This window comes from Sminthopsis crassicaudata, chromosome 6 (genome assembly GCF_048593235.1).
Source record: "Sminthopsis crassicaudata isolate SCR6 chromosome 6, ASM4859323v1, whole genome shotgun sequence".
Classification (NCBI taxonomy): domain Eukaryota; kingdom Metazoa; phylum Chordata; class Mammalia; order Dasyuromorphia; family Dasyuridae; genus Sminthopsis; species Sminthopsis crassicaudata.
In genome coordinates this window covers 42,287,521-42,300,661 of record NC_133622.1, presented here as the reverse complement: position 1 = coordinate 42,300,661, position 13,141 = coordinate 42,287,521, and the positions used below count along the sequence as shown (strand labels likewise).

General features: G+C 36.2%; 1 protein-coding gene across 1 annotated transcript in view; it reads left to right on the top strand.

The window, feature by feature from the left end:
• Positions 1 to 2,657: 2,657 nt before the first annotated feature.
• Positions 2,658 to 13,141, top strand: part of HOPX (HOP homeobox) — a 384,876-nt gene continuing 374,392 nt past the window's right edge. Inside the window, exon 1 of the mRNA XM_074276379.1 lies at positions 2,658 to 2,662. The gene's annotated coding sequence lies outside the window, so the exon portion shown is untranslated. The remainder of the gene's footprint in view (positions 2,663 to 13,141) is intronic.

Here is a 13,141-nt window from a genome sequence, read left to right as displayed (position 1 = left end):
TAATTAATGAATGATAATTTTGTTTCATTAAATTATCAAATTATTAAAGCTGTTAAACTATTAAAACTATTTCCAAATAATTCACCAATATATTATACAGTTATTATTTGACTTTGAAGCTTAAGAACACCTTTACAAAGAAATATATTAGTCTCCATTTTTAAAGAAGCATCTATTTAGAGTAGAGGTTCATCATTGTATAAAGGAACAGCAACATTAGGCAATAATCAACTTGAATAGACTTGGCTCTTCTCAGCAATATAATGATCCAAGACAATTCCAAGGGATTCACGATGGAAAATGCTGTCCACATCCAGAGAAAGAACAGAGAAAGGCTGTGAGGCAGACAGTTTTCACTTCTTTGTTGCTTTTCTTTCTCATGGCTTTTCCCTTTTATTCTGATTCTTCTTTCACAACATGAGTAAGATAGAAATATGTTTAATATGATTGTACAAGTACAACCTACATCAGATTGCCTGCTGTCTTGGGGGGTAAGAAACTCAAAATCTTATAAAAGTGAATGTTGAAAAATATTTTACATGTAATTGGAAAAAATAAAATGCTATTTTTAAAAAATAGAGGTCCCTAACTTTTTTTGAATGGGACCCTTCTGGCAATCTAGTGAAGTCTGTAGATCACTTCTCAGAATAATGTTCTTAAATCCATAAAATAAAATACATAAGAGTCCAAGAAAACCAATTATTTTGAGGTAAAGATGTAATTTTTTTCTCATTCAAGTTCATGGACATCCTTTGAGTCTACCCACAATCCTATTGGGACACCATGAACCTCAGATAAATAATTCCTGGTCTAAACACATTCCAGTCCTGTTCAGATGCATAAAATATACTTTATCCACACTTCCATTTTCAAATCTATTTGTTAATACACGGGTGAAAGAGGCCTACCAGGATCCATTCAGTTTATATTTTCTCCTAGTCAACTGTTTTAATAGTATCTATGCTAAAATGAAATTCCTTACAAAGAAAAGTTGGATCATTACCCTGCATTTATAAAAATGATAAAAGATTTTTTTAAAAAAAAATTTTAAATGGATTTCTTTGTGTCTAATATTTTTCTTCATTTGGGAAACTTGGGGGCGAAGATATAGAAGATGCTAGTACTTGCTTTTGTGAACTGGTTTAAAAAGGCATCTTTGTTTTCATTTCTTAAGGCTATGGAGGTGGATGGAGAGGGAGGTTGTTCAGCTCAAGGCTGTTTGGATCATCAGCCTAGATTTGAAAGTTTCTTTTTTGGAGTTAGAGTGGGAGGACTGTGAGGAGGAATGGTGATGGATTCTGGGAAAATATTTAGGGGAATGAGGGAGTGAGGAAGGATGTCACAAGGTAGAAAAGTGAATTTGACAGCACCCTACAGTGATCCTGAATTTATGCTCTCGTTGTCTAAGCTTTGCTTGCCAGTTCACATCTTAGAATTGGGAAAGAGATGTCCACTAGGCTCAAATAAACCTAAATTCTGGGGAGAAGAGGTGGCAGATTGAATAAACAGTTTTCTGACCTTGAAGATGATATTTGCAGATAAACACATTTGTTTACAGATATCTACTTCTGCCTAAGCGGGGTGCTTTAATAAATTTGCCTTCATGCCATAAAATATTTTGTTTCTTTTCTGTTGAGTCATGGGTCTTACTGTTTGTGATTCCATTTGGAGTTTTCTTGGCAATGATATTAGAATAGTTTGTCATTTCTTTCTCTAGCTCATTTTACAATTGAGGAAATTGAAGCAAACAAGGTTAAGGGAATTGCCCAGAGCCATGTAGTTAATTAAGTATCTGAGACTGGATTTGAACTCATGAAAATGCGTCTTCCAGATTCCAAGCCCATTCTCTATCCACTGTGCCATCGAGCTGCCTTTTTATTTCCTAAGGGCCTATAAATGTGTATGAGCTTCACAAATCTTAGTTTTCCATAATTCATAGATATAAAGCTAGAGTAAACCTCAGAGACCCTCGAGTCAAAATGACAGACCAAAGTCACGGCAGAGACAGTATTTGAACACAGCTCTTTCCCTCCATCATACAGTCCTTTGATCATAAAGTAAAATAAATACATAGCTTTCCAAAAGCCTTACATATAATATTGAAGGCAAACAAAACACAAGAAATTAAAGAATTATCTACTATTCGAGGTTATCTAAACTCTGGACCTGATAATTTGCTTTCTGAAATTCAATTACAGATTTATAGGACAAGATGTTCTAGTATGTCCCAATGAGGCAAGTAGGTAGATAGATAGATAGATAGATAGATAGATAGATAGATAGATAGATTGATTGATAGATAGATGATAGATAGATGAATAGATAGATAGATAGATAATAGATAGATAGATAGATAGATAGATAGATAGATGAATATAAAAATTGTCAGCCTAATTCAGACCCATATATTTTTTCCATTTTAAAAAATTATCTTTATTCAGGTTTCTGAGTCAACTTATGTATCAAAGACTAATCAGCATAAAGTTAAAAAAAAAAAGACATATAAATTGGAAATCTTTCATCTTTCAAACTTTGATTAAGTAAGAAAATCAAGATTGCCACTGCATCTCCAAATCTACTCAAGCCCTAAAGCCAAACCATAGTGAGTCACTAACATGGGCACAGAGATCAGACCCATGTAGTCTCATATTCCAACTCTCATAGCGGAACAAGGACCATGTAAAAAAGATTAAGCTTTCTTGTTTCTTCTTTATAAACTCTGGGTGTCCTTAACCCAACTTCTCTTGGAGCTAGCCATCAAGTGCCCAGAACAATACTACATCTTTAATGGTCTTTAATAGTCCCATTCCTTTAAGACTAAGGTGAACAGCCCTCTGCATAAAAGGAGCTTCCATTATAGATCATCAGAAAAAGGCTCCCCAAGTCTCACTACTGCTTTGGCTGCTGCCTTCTCTGAGGACAAAGCTGTACCCCACAATCTTCCCTGACAGGATTTTCTTCTTCTAGGATGAACCTCACTTGTCTTCTCCTGGATCCATCTTCCATGAATCCATTCATTCCATAAATATTTGCTGAATCACTGTTCTATGAAAGAAAGGAGGTTCTAGGTTCTAACAGAAATCTAAAGAGGAATAAGATATGAATCCATTCCCATAGAAGCTTACCATCCAGAAGAGGGAAAAGGCAATTAATAATAGTCCAGGTACTCATCTTCACTCTCCTAGACTGTTGCCATAACTTCCTAGTTGGGCTCTCTGCTTTATGTCTCACCCCACTCCAATCCACCCCACACTCAGCAGCCAAGATATTTTTCTAAAGCACTGATCTGATGCTCTCTTACTCAGTCAAATCCAGTAGCTCCCTATTATCTCTATAAGAAGAAATAAACTCTTTTGTGTGTCATTTAAAGTCTTTCTCAACCAGGCACTAGCCTATCTTTACATACCTTTTATTATACTTTTATTATACTATATATTGTTTATTATACATTACATTCCTTCACACATCCCAAGATAAAATCAAGTTGAACTTTTTTACTGTTATTTCCCATCTCTTGTGCTAGCTGTCCGCCATGTCTGAAATATATTCTCTCAGCTTCACTCCTTAGACTTCCAATTTTTTTCCAAGATTTAGTCCAATGAGGCTCTTTTCAACAATGAGATGATTCAGGCCAATTCCAATGGTCTCATGATGAAGAGAGCCATCTACATCCAGAGAGAGACTATAGGGACTGAGTGTGGATCACAACATAGTGTTTTTACTCTTTTTGTTATTTGCTTGTATTTTGTTTTCTTTCTCTTTTTTCCCTTTTTGATCTTATTTTTCTTGTGCAACATATTTGTGGAAATGTGTGTGTGTATAAAATATATATATATATATATATATATAGGATTTAATGTACATTTTAACACATTTAACATATATTGGATTACTTACCATCTAGGGTAAGGGGTGGGAGAAAGGGAGGGAAAAATTTGGAACACAAGGTTTTGCAAGGGTCAGTGATGAAAAATTATCCATGCATATGTTGTGAAAATAAAAAGCTTTAAAAAAATTGATTTAGTCCAAGCACCACCTTGTACAATGAGCCTTTCCTAATCTGTACCTTGGTGTCTGCCTCTCTACCAATCATCTGTATCTCTTTTAAGGTACCTCTCTTTAGTCGTACATTTTGTCTGCACAAAAGCCCCTTGAGGGCAAAAATGTCTCACTTGCATCTTTGTATCAGCTCTGCATCCTGGGTCCATTGCCAGCCATCATGACTCTGACTCACTTAAATCCAATTCATGAGGAAGTTAAGACATCATCCCTGTAATGTCCTCTCCAAACAAAAGACCAAATAAGCCAGCCTAGGATAATGCTTACCATATGGTAGCTACTTAATAATGCTTGCAGATGATTATTCACATTTAAATAGTATATTAAGATGCAACAAAAACTCTACTGTGATCCCATGAGGGAGGTCCGAAGCATCATTCCCCACTCAGCCCTTATAGATTAGGGAACTAGGATCAAAGAAGACATAAGATTTGCCCAAAATCATGCAACTAATAAGCAGCAAACAAGACTTAGATCCCAGTCCCCTAATTTCAAATCCAACGCACATTTTACTACATCTCACATCAATTTAATCTAATTGTGATGTGGTTTATGGGTGGAGTGGGCAGCTAAGCCACACAGTGGATATAGAGTGTCAGACCTGGGATCAGGAAGATTCCTGAATTCAAATCTGGCCTCAGATACTAGCTGTATGACCTTGGCCAAGTTCCTTAACTCTGTCTCAGTTTCCTCATCTGTAAAATGAGCTGGAGGAGGAAATGGCAAAGCACTCCAGTGTCTTTGCCAAGAAAACCCCAAATGGAATCAGGAAAAATCAGACATGCCAGAAAAACAACTGACTTTGGGGGACAACTACACCATTAGAAATGGAGAGGGGGAGAGGAAGAAAGTTTCTATGCCAAGTACACTGTTGTTATTCTGTAAAAGACCTAGTTTTTAACTCTAAGAATGAATGCTTAGCAAACAAAATCAGAAAGCCAGTACTGACATCCTTCATCACCTGGAGCCTGTCCAGCCTGGAGGGCTCAAGCACATCTTTTCACTATAACTGAAGCCCCAGAACAATAAGGGATTTGTCACTACGTGGTCAGTCAGGAGCAAAATGGGGAAATAGAATTCAGATTCCTCAGTTCTCAGCTGTAAAACATTCCCTCCCATGGTGGGAAGCTCAAGGCCTTTGATTAGAGTCTGCTTCTGGCTACAAATGCAAATCATCCCCACTTCGTGCAACCTGCCAGGCCAGGGGCAAGTCATCCCCACTGTGTACTGTCTGTCAGACCAGGGGCAAGTCATCCCCACTGTGTGCTATCTGCAAGTCTAAGGGCAAAGGAGACAGCAGAAAAGAAATATTCTCTTTTGGCATCCGTCCTCCCATAACAGCTATTTCAATGTGACATTTCCAAAATAGCTTCCCCCTCCCCACTTTTATACTTATCTGTAAAATGGGTATAATACCTATAGTACCTATCTTACACGTTTCTGTGAGGCTTAAATGGATAATGTATGAATAAGGTGCTTTGTAAAGTTAAATATGTATGTATATATATATATTATATATGTATATATTATGTGTATATAGATGGATGACTATGTGCATGTATGTATGAATACACACCCATATATATTTACTATATGTATAAGACGATTTAGGTTAAGGACTACATGAGCCAAGATGGTCAAGGAACACTAAATTTTGTGTATGTGTGTGTGTATTTATTTATATATGTGCCAGTAATTATTATTGTTGTCTGAGGCTGGGGCAGCCTGGATAAAATATTCTGTTTAAAATCTTCCAGGATCATTACAGGAATATTCTATGGTATGCTAGGAAAATATAGTCTGATATCTACAAAACAAACCACACTAGTCAAATTGGGTGGCTGATTTTCCTAATTATTCTTATTGAAACTGTAATAAAAGAATATTTATTTCGCAGCAAAAATGAATGTACTCATACTCCTTGGATAAAATTAAAGATTCTTAGTTCCTGATTAGTCATAATAATAGTCAACATAATAGTCTTTAGTCATAAGGGGGGAAAAAAGAAAATTCCCTTGAAAAGAAATAGAAAAGGGAAAAGAAGGAAAAATACTGAGGGCTTTCTGAGAAACAATCAGATTCATTTTGCCCTATGCTTCACATTTACTCTTTTAAAAGAAATCTTATGAAGTACTGATGCTTTGAGAGAGCAAGAATGAAAGGGGCATTTTCAGCATTCAGCAACTGGGATTTGAAGCTTGAGAGCAATAAAAGATGAAAATCCCGGAAGTCACCATCTGTTTCATTAAAGGGTTGTCCTTGTACCACACAGGTAGTCCCACTTCAAATGTGGGTGAAGTGATCTCCACATCATTGGTTTATCAGCTTAAAAAAAAAGTCATTGTAAGCTTCTAACTTTGTAGCTGATTCTTTAATGAGTAGAATGGGAATGCAATGGACTCAAGCAAAAAATATGTGGTTCCACTTCAAAGGCTGATTCTTCCAAGTTATCACTTTACAGGTTACCCCTTCTACAGCATAAAACTTTGCTCAAAGTTGAGCTGGTGCTTGGGCCATTTATTCTTGGAAAACATTTCAATCCCCTTCAGTGTGACATTGCATCAGATATATTATCATAACAAGGAGAACTTTTTTTTTTTAATTTCCATTTTGCAAAGGTGAATTATGGAAATGGGAGCATATAAGATTAATATGAGGCATTGCATCATTTAACACCAAATGATCATATCGTTTTCCCCACAACAAAAGAAGAATGAAGTCTAATTAGGGAATAACTCAGACAGATTCTTCTACTCATCATTAAAAATGCTCTCTAATTTATTATACAGCTATAATCCATATTAAATCTGAAAGTCTGTGTCAAGGCAAAATGTATTTCAAATTTAAACTTGGAAGTCAAGAAATGGTAAAGTTTATCTAGCTTTATTAGCAGCTCACTCTATGCTGTACACTAGAGATTGGACCAAAATTCTACATTTTCTTTATAACATTTTATAATTGGAAAGGTGCTATTATTTAATGACCTTCTGAAATCTTCCTGGCTCTCAGTGTTATGAAATATTATGAGGGGGAAAGATTATCAAGGAAGATTGATGAAATGCTCTTCCCTGAAGTTTGTGAAAAACAAACATCATAGGTACTTTCATATTATATGTCTAAAATGACTTAGGTTAAGGACTCCCTGAGCCAAGATAGTCAGGGAACATTAAATTAACTTTACAGACTCCTCCTTATCTTGTGATTTGGACATTGGGTACTTCACACTGTCAATGACTTTATATTGATATTATCAATTACATGCATTTATAAGAGGTAGCATGGAATAGTGAATAGACAGTCTTCTTAGCTATTGGTGGTATGATCCTGGGCAAGTCACTTAATATCCCAACACCATCAACAACTCTTTAAGCGGACTCATTTTTGAATAAGTACCAGTTTATATTGGCAGAGAGAATTTCCTCCTGGGAAGTTCTTTATTCTAATAAAATCATTAAGCCTGGGCCTAATAATGCTGGACTCCCCCCAAACAAAAAAATATATGGATAAAACCCCATCTAAGAGGTAAGATATACAATTCTATGAAAAACCCTTTTGTGTGCTTATTGAACAATGGATGAGATTTAAAAGTACCCTTTGGTCACCTGACATTTGAGTTTCTTACACCTGAGAGGCAACATGAAATTGTAACTAAAGTTGTTGTTTTTTTTCTCAGTCTCTCCTGTAAAATGGGGAAATAATATTTATAAAACTTACCTCATAAGATTGTTGAGTTAATGTATGGGAAATACTTGGTAAATGTTAAACTACTATATAAATGCCAATCATTAAATATTCAAAATCTTTTAAAAGTTCAGAATTAAGCAAAGCTGGCAAGGGAAGATAAGGATAATTTTTAAAGTGTATTGAGGGAAAGAGAAGAAGGGATCAAAGAAAGAATGGGACTACACGTTAGAGTAGATTAAATGGTGACAATGGAGAAGAATGTCCTCAGCTTTTATTTTCATAGGATTTTTTCTTGGCTTGTTTGTTTTTTGCAAAGGGGAATGACCTTTGAGGTAAAAAGGACAAACAAAATGACTGGTGGGGAGACCATATCAAAGATAAACAGGAAAATAGGAAGAAAGTGTCTTACTATCAACCAAGTATTTATTACTTAAGACTGACCTTGATAGGGTTAAATTGCCAATCCAAGTTGAACTAGCACCTATTGTACTGAAAGAATATGATAATTTAGACCTGGAGATGGCCAATGTCAACTTGATTTTCAAAAAAGGGAAAAAATAGATGTTGTGGATTGTATAGACAAAAGAACCTGATCTGATCCTCACAAAATTATTAAACACAGCATTAAATGTACTAGAGGAATAGTGAAAATCTAGAAGTAGTAATTGCAAAGCACCAGTATAACTTCATTAAGACTAGATAGTGGGGCAGCTAGGTGGCGCAGTGGATAGAGCACCAGCCTTGAATTCAGGAGGACCCAAGTTCAAATCTGGTCTCAGACACTTAACACTTCCTAGCTGTGTGACCCTGGGCAAGTCACCTGGGCAAGCCTCAAAAAAAAAAAAAAAAAAAAAAAAAAAAAAACTAGATAGTGTCAGATTAATATAATTTCCTTTTAGTCAAGATTTCATCTTTATTTTAAAGTTCATATAAGAGAGAAAGAGGCAGACAGAGAGAGAGACAAAGAGACAGAGATAGAGAGCCAAAGAGATGGAGAGAGAGAGAGAGAGAGAGAGAGAGAGAGAGAGAGAGAGAGAGAGAGAGATGGAGAGAGAGAGAGAGAGACAGAGAGAGACAGAGACAGAGAGACAGAGAGAGAGACAGAGAGACAGAGACAGAGAGAGAGACAGAGACAGAGACAGAGAGACAGACAGAGAGACAGACAGAGAGAGAGAGACAGAGACAGAGACAGAGAGACAGAGAGAGAGACAGAGACAGAGAGAGAGACAGACAGAGACAGAGACAGAGACAGAGAGAGAGACAGAGACAGAGACAGAGAGAGAGAGACAGAGAGAGAGACAGACAGAGAGAGAGAGACAGAGATAGAGAGAGAGACAGAGACAGAGACAGAGACAGAGACAGAGAGAGAGAGAGAGAGAGAGAGACAGAGACAGAGACAGAGAGAGAGACAGAGTCAGAGACAGAGACAGAGACAGAGAGAGAGAGAGAGAGAGCTGAGTGACATTGGATAAAATCTTGGACTTGGAGTTAGGAAAACCTAATTTATTATAGAGATCTTATTTCAGAGACTCCCTTGTTATCTGTCCCTGGCAAGTCAATTAACCTCTACTAACTTCAGTTTTCTTATCTCTAAAATGGGATAGCAATAGCTTCTATTTCAAAGGACTTAGTATAAAAAAATTAAATAAGATAGCATGTAAAGTGTTTTAAATTTATGTATATATGCAGATATATATTTGTATATGTATATATATGGAAAAGAGACACAGAGACAGACACACAGAGAGACAAAGAGAGAGAAATAGCTGAGCAGCATTAAGAAATGTGATTCATAGCAGCAAGGTGACTGGCAAGAAGATCGCTAGAGAACAATATGAAGCCATGACTTGAATTAGCTCTAGCTATAGTTTGACAACTAAGGTAACCACCAATCCAGGCCACAGAGCTCCAGATTAGAAGTTTCAGGGATGAAAGGTTAGATGTCCTGGTTTCTGATAGCAGCAAAGGGCAGAAATTTGTTTTGCTCAGTGCAATTCTTTGTGTCCCCATTTGGGGTTTTCTTGGCAAAGACACTGGAGCGGGGCTTGTCATTTCCTTCTCCAGTTCATTTTACAGAGGAGGAAACCGAGGCAAACGGGATCACATAGCTACTAAATATCTGAGGTCAGATTTGAACTCAGGACAATGAGTCTTGGCACTCTGTCCACTGCACCACTAGGTGGAAATCACAAAGATGCAGATTCATTCTGTATAAGGAAAAACTCTAAACAATCCAAAAATGAAATGGGTTGCCATGGGAAATAGTGGTTTCCAACATCTCTTCACTGGAGATCTTCAAACAAAATATAAATGGTCACTTGTCAAGGACTGAATTCAGTGGCTTCTCATTATAAGTCTAATGAAAGATTCCTTCCAACTGTGAGATTCTGTGCTTCTGTAATCCTTTCAATTTGGTAATCTTTGGAAGGGGGGAAAAAAGCAAATAAATATGAAGTAACACTAGGGGGCCCTTTGTTTCAAATCATTGCTCAAAAAAAATGATCTATTAGCATATGAGGATACCTCATTTTACATAGGGAATGTTTCCTGAAAAGGAACAAATTGATTCTAGTCAATCAAATCATTTTTAACTTGGGAGTTCAATTAATTCAATTGAAGATAACCAAACTTCATTCTCTTGGTTCCTAACATTATAAACTTAAGTTCTTGAGACACACTCTTGATGTTCAATTGGTCCATAGACTCATTTTTAAATTGACCAGCTTCAGAATTACTTTTCAAAGAAATCCAATTATGAAACATTTTGAAGCCACTAATGTGATATAAATCATAGCCACTAGTTTATACATTTCAAATTTTCATTAATTTTCTTTTTTTATTTATTTTTATTTTTCATTTATGGACTAAAACATTGCCATAACTTAGTACAATAAAAAAGATGATTGTACGTGAAACTGCAAATCTACTATGTACAACTTGCTATTCCTTTCAAATATATAACAAAATTATGATGTGAATTTCTTTTTTTTCCCTCCTAACTTGAGATGGCTACCATTAGACACAAATAGGTACATGTGTGTATATATGTGTGTAAATTTAATCAATATATACTTCTATTTATCAGTTCTTTCTCTGAACATACAGGTAGCATCTTTTCTCATATGTCCTTTATAGTTAGAGAAAACATTTATAATACACAAAATAAAATTTTCTCCCAGGGTCATTCTTAAAATAATATTGCTGTTACTATATACAATATTCTGTTGATTCTGCTCATTTTGCTCTTCATTTTTTCCTGCAAGTCTTTCCATTTTTTTCTAAAATCACTGAGCTCATCATTTCTTATAGTAGAGAGATATTTCATCATAATCATATGCCACAACTTGTTCAGTCATTCCCCAATTGATGAATAGTGTATTTTCTTAAAACACGTCCACACTAACACATTTGTCATTTATTTTTGTTCATTCTTTCAAAACAGGCTCCTGGGATCACTCTTGCCACACTGAAAAAGACAGACCATGGATACTTTACAATTGTAAACTGGGACTTGCAGCCAAGATGTTGTCTAGTTCCTACATACCTCCTCCAGCAAAATTTGAAGTTTGCTCCAGACCAAATACTGATCAAGAAACCCAATAAAAACCACAGAAGGTTATTTCTTCCACCCCAGAACTAGGCAAAAAGTCAGCCAGAAACCCACAAAGCCAATGCCAACTCAGGGGAGTGGCTCCCTAACACAACCAGTATTAAAAATTGTTGCAAATATCTGGGGACTCCCCCAAAAGAAAAAACAAGTAGTTTCATAACAGCTGCAGACAAAAATTTTAATGGATTTTCTACAAGGACTATATAAATACATAGGAAAAAATGAAACAAGAGATTTTTTTTTCTTTTTCTGAGGCTGGGGTTAAGTGACTTACCCAGGGTCACACAGCTAGGAAGTGTTAAGTGTCTGAGACCAGATTTGATTGAATTCGGGTCCTCCTGAATTCAGAGCTGGTGCTATCCAGTGCGCCACCTAGCTGCCCCCACAAGAGATTTTTTAAATGAAATAAATAAAAGATGTGGAGGAAAGAATTGGAAAGTGAATAAGTAGCTTAGAAAAGAAAGTGGTAAACCTCATCTTAAAAAAAAAAAAAAAAAAAAAAAAAAAAAAAAAAAAAAAAAAAAAAAGCCTCTGAAAACTAGATTAGACCAAAGAGAAATCAATGAGAGAAAGAAATATTAGATCATTTGTAAACCAACCTTTGGCAAGTCTTGTTAGAGTCGTTCTTTGTGAATACCAATTCAATGACAATCTGATTCAACAAATATTGAACCAATTGCTACTATTCTTCCTATGCTTCCCTAATCTACCATGCTAATAAAATCCAGTCTCAGATGAAAAGAGATCTGAAGTTGCCTCTGTTAACTGGGTGAACTGACTTAGGGGTGGGGAAAGGAGTGTGAATAGAGAACTAGTATGAGTAAGCTTGAACAGCTAACTGCCTGAGAGATCTTTTGTGCTGAGTTCCTGGGAGTCTGTAAGCTGGGAAGGAGCAGAAGTGATAGGAGATGGACTCGAAAATATGGAGTTTGGAAAAAGTAAGCCTAGCATGACCCAGGGCATGAAGCATGCTTGACTGGAAGTGACAGGTTTGTGACAACAGGGACAGGAACAACTAATGAAAAATAAAACATAAATGCATAAGAGACATAGGAAGTGCTAAAGAAGCTAATATCATGGAACCAGTCCATAAGTACAGGCAGATTCATAAACCCTATCCATAAACCATAAGCTGTCTTACAAATAAATGCAAGATGGGGAAAGATGATTAGATTGCAGTTAATCTGAAAAATAACTGAGGATTTTCATAGAGTTCAACCTTAAATGAATCATTATTGTAATGGTAGCCAAAAAAAGTAACATAGTCATAATCTTGGCCACACAAAGTTTCTAGGAATATGGATAAACACATGAATTATTTATTTTTTGACAAGCCATAACAATATTATGGTGAAAGCTTGGAATCTTTAATGCAGTGGTCCTCAAACTTTTAAAATAGGGGGCCAGTTCACTATCCCTCAGACTGTTATAGGACCGGACTATAGAAAAAACAAAACTATGAACTTCAGCCCAGTGCCGGAAGTGTGTGTTGCTAATGGGAGTTTAGTTTTACGGTCACTTCCGGTCTGATTTTGCCATAACCCGGCAGGTCCCATAAACGTCCTCAGGGGGCCGCATCTGGCCCGCCGGCCATAGTTTGAGGACCACTGTTTTAATGGATACTCAAATAGATAACTTTAGTGGATAACTCAAAAGTTATAACTTACATTAAGTGGTTAGTAGCTAGCTCTCCAGGCTTAGAGTCTAGAAGACTTATTGTCCTGAATTCAAATGTGCACTCAGACACTAGTTGTGTGATCCTCGGCAAGATATTTAACCCTGTTTACT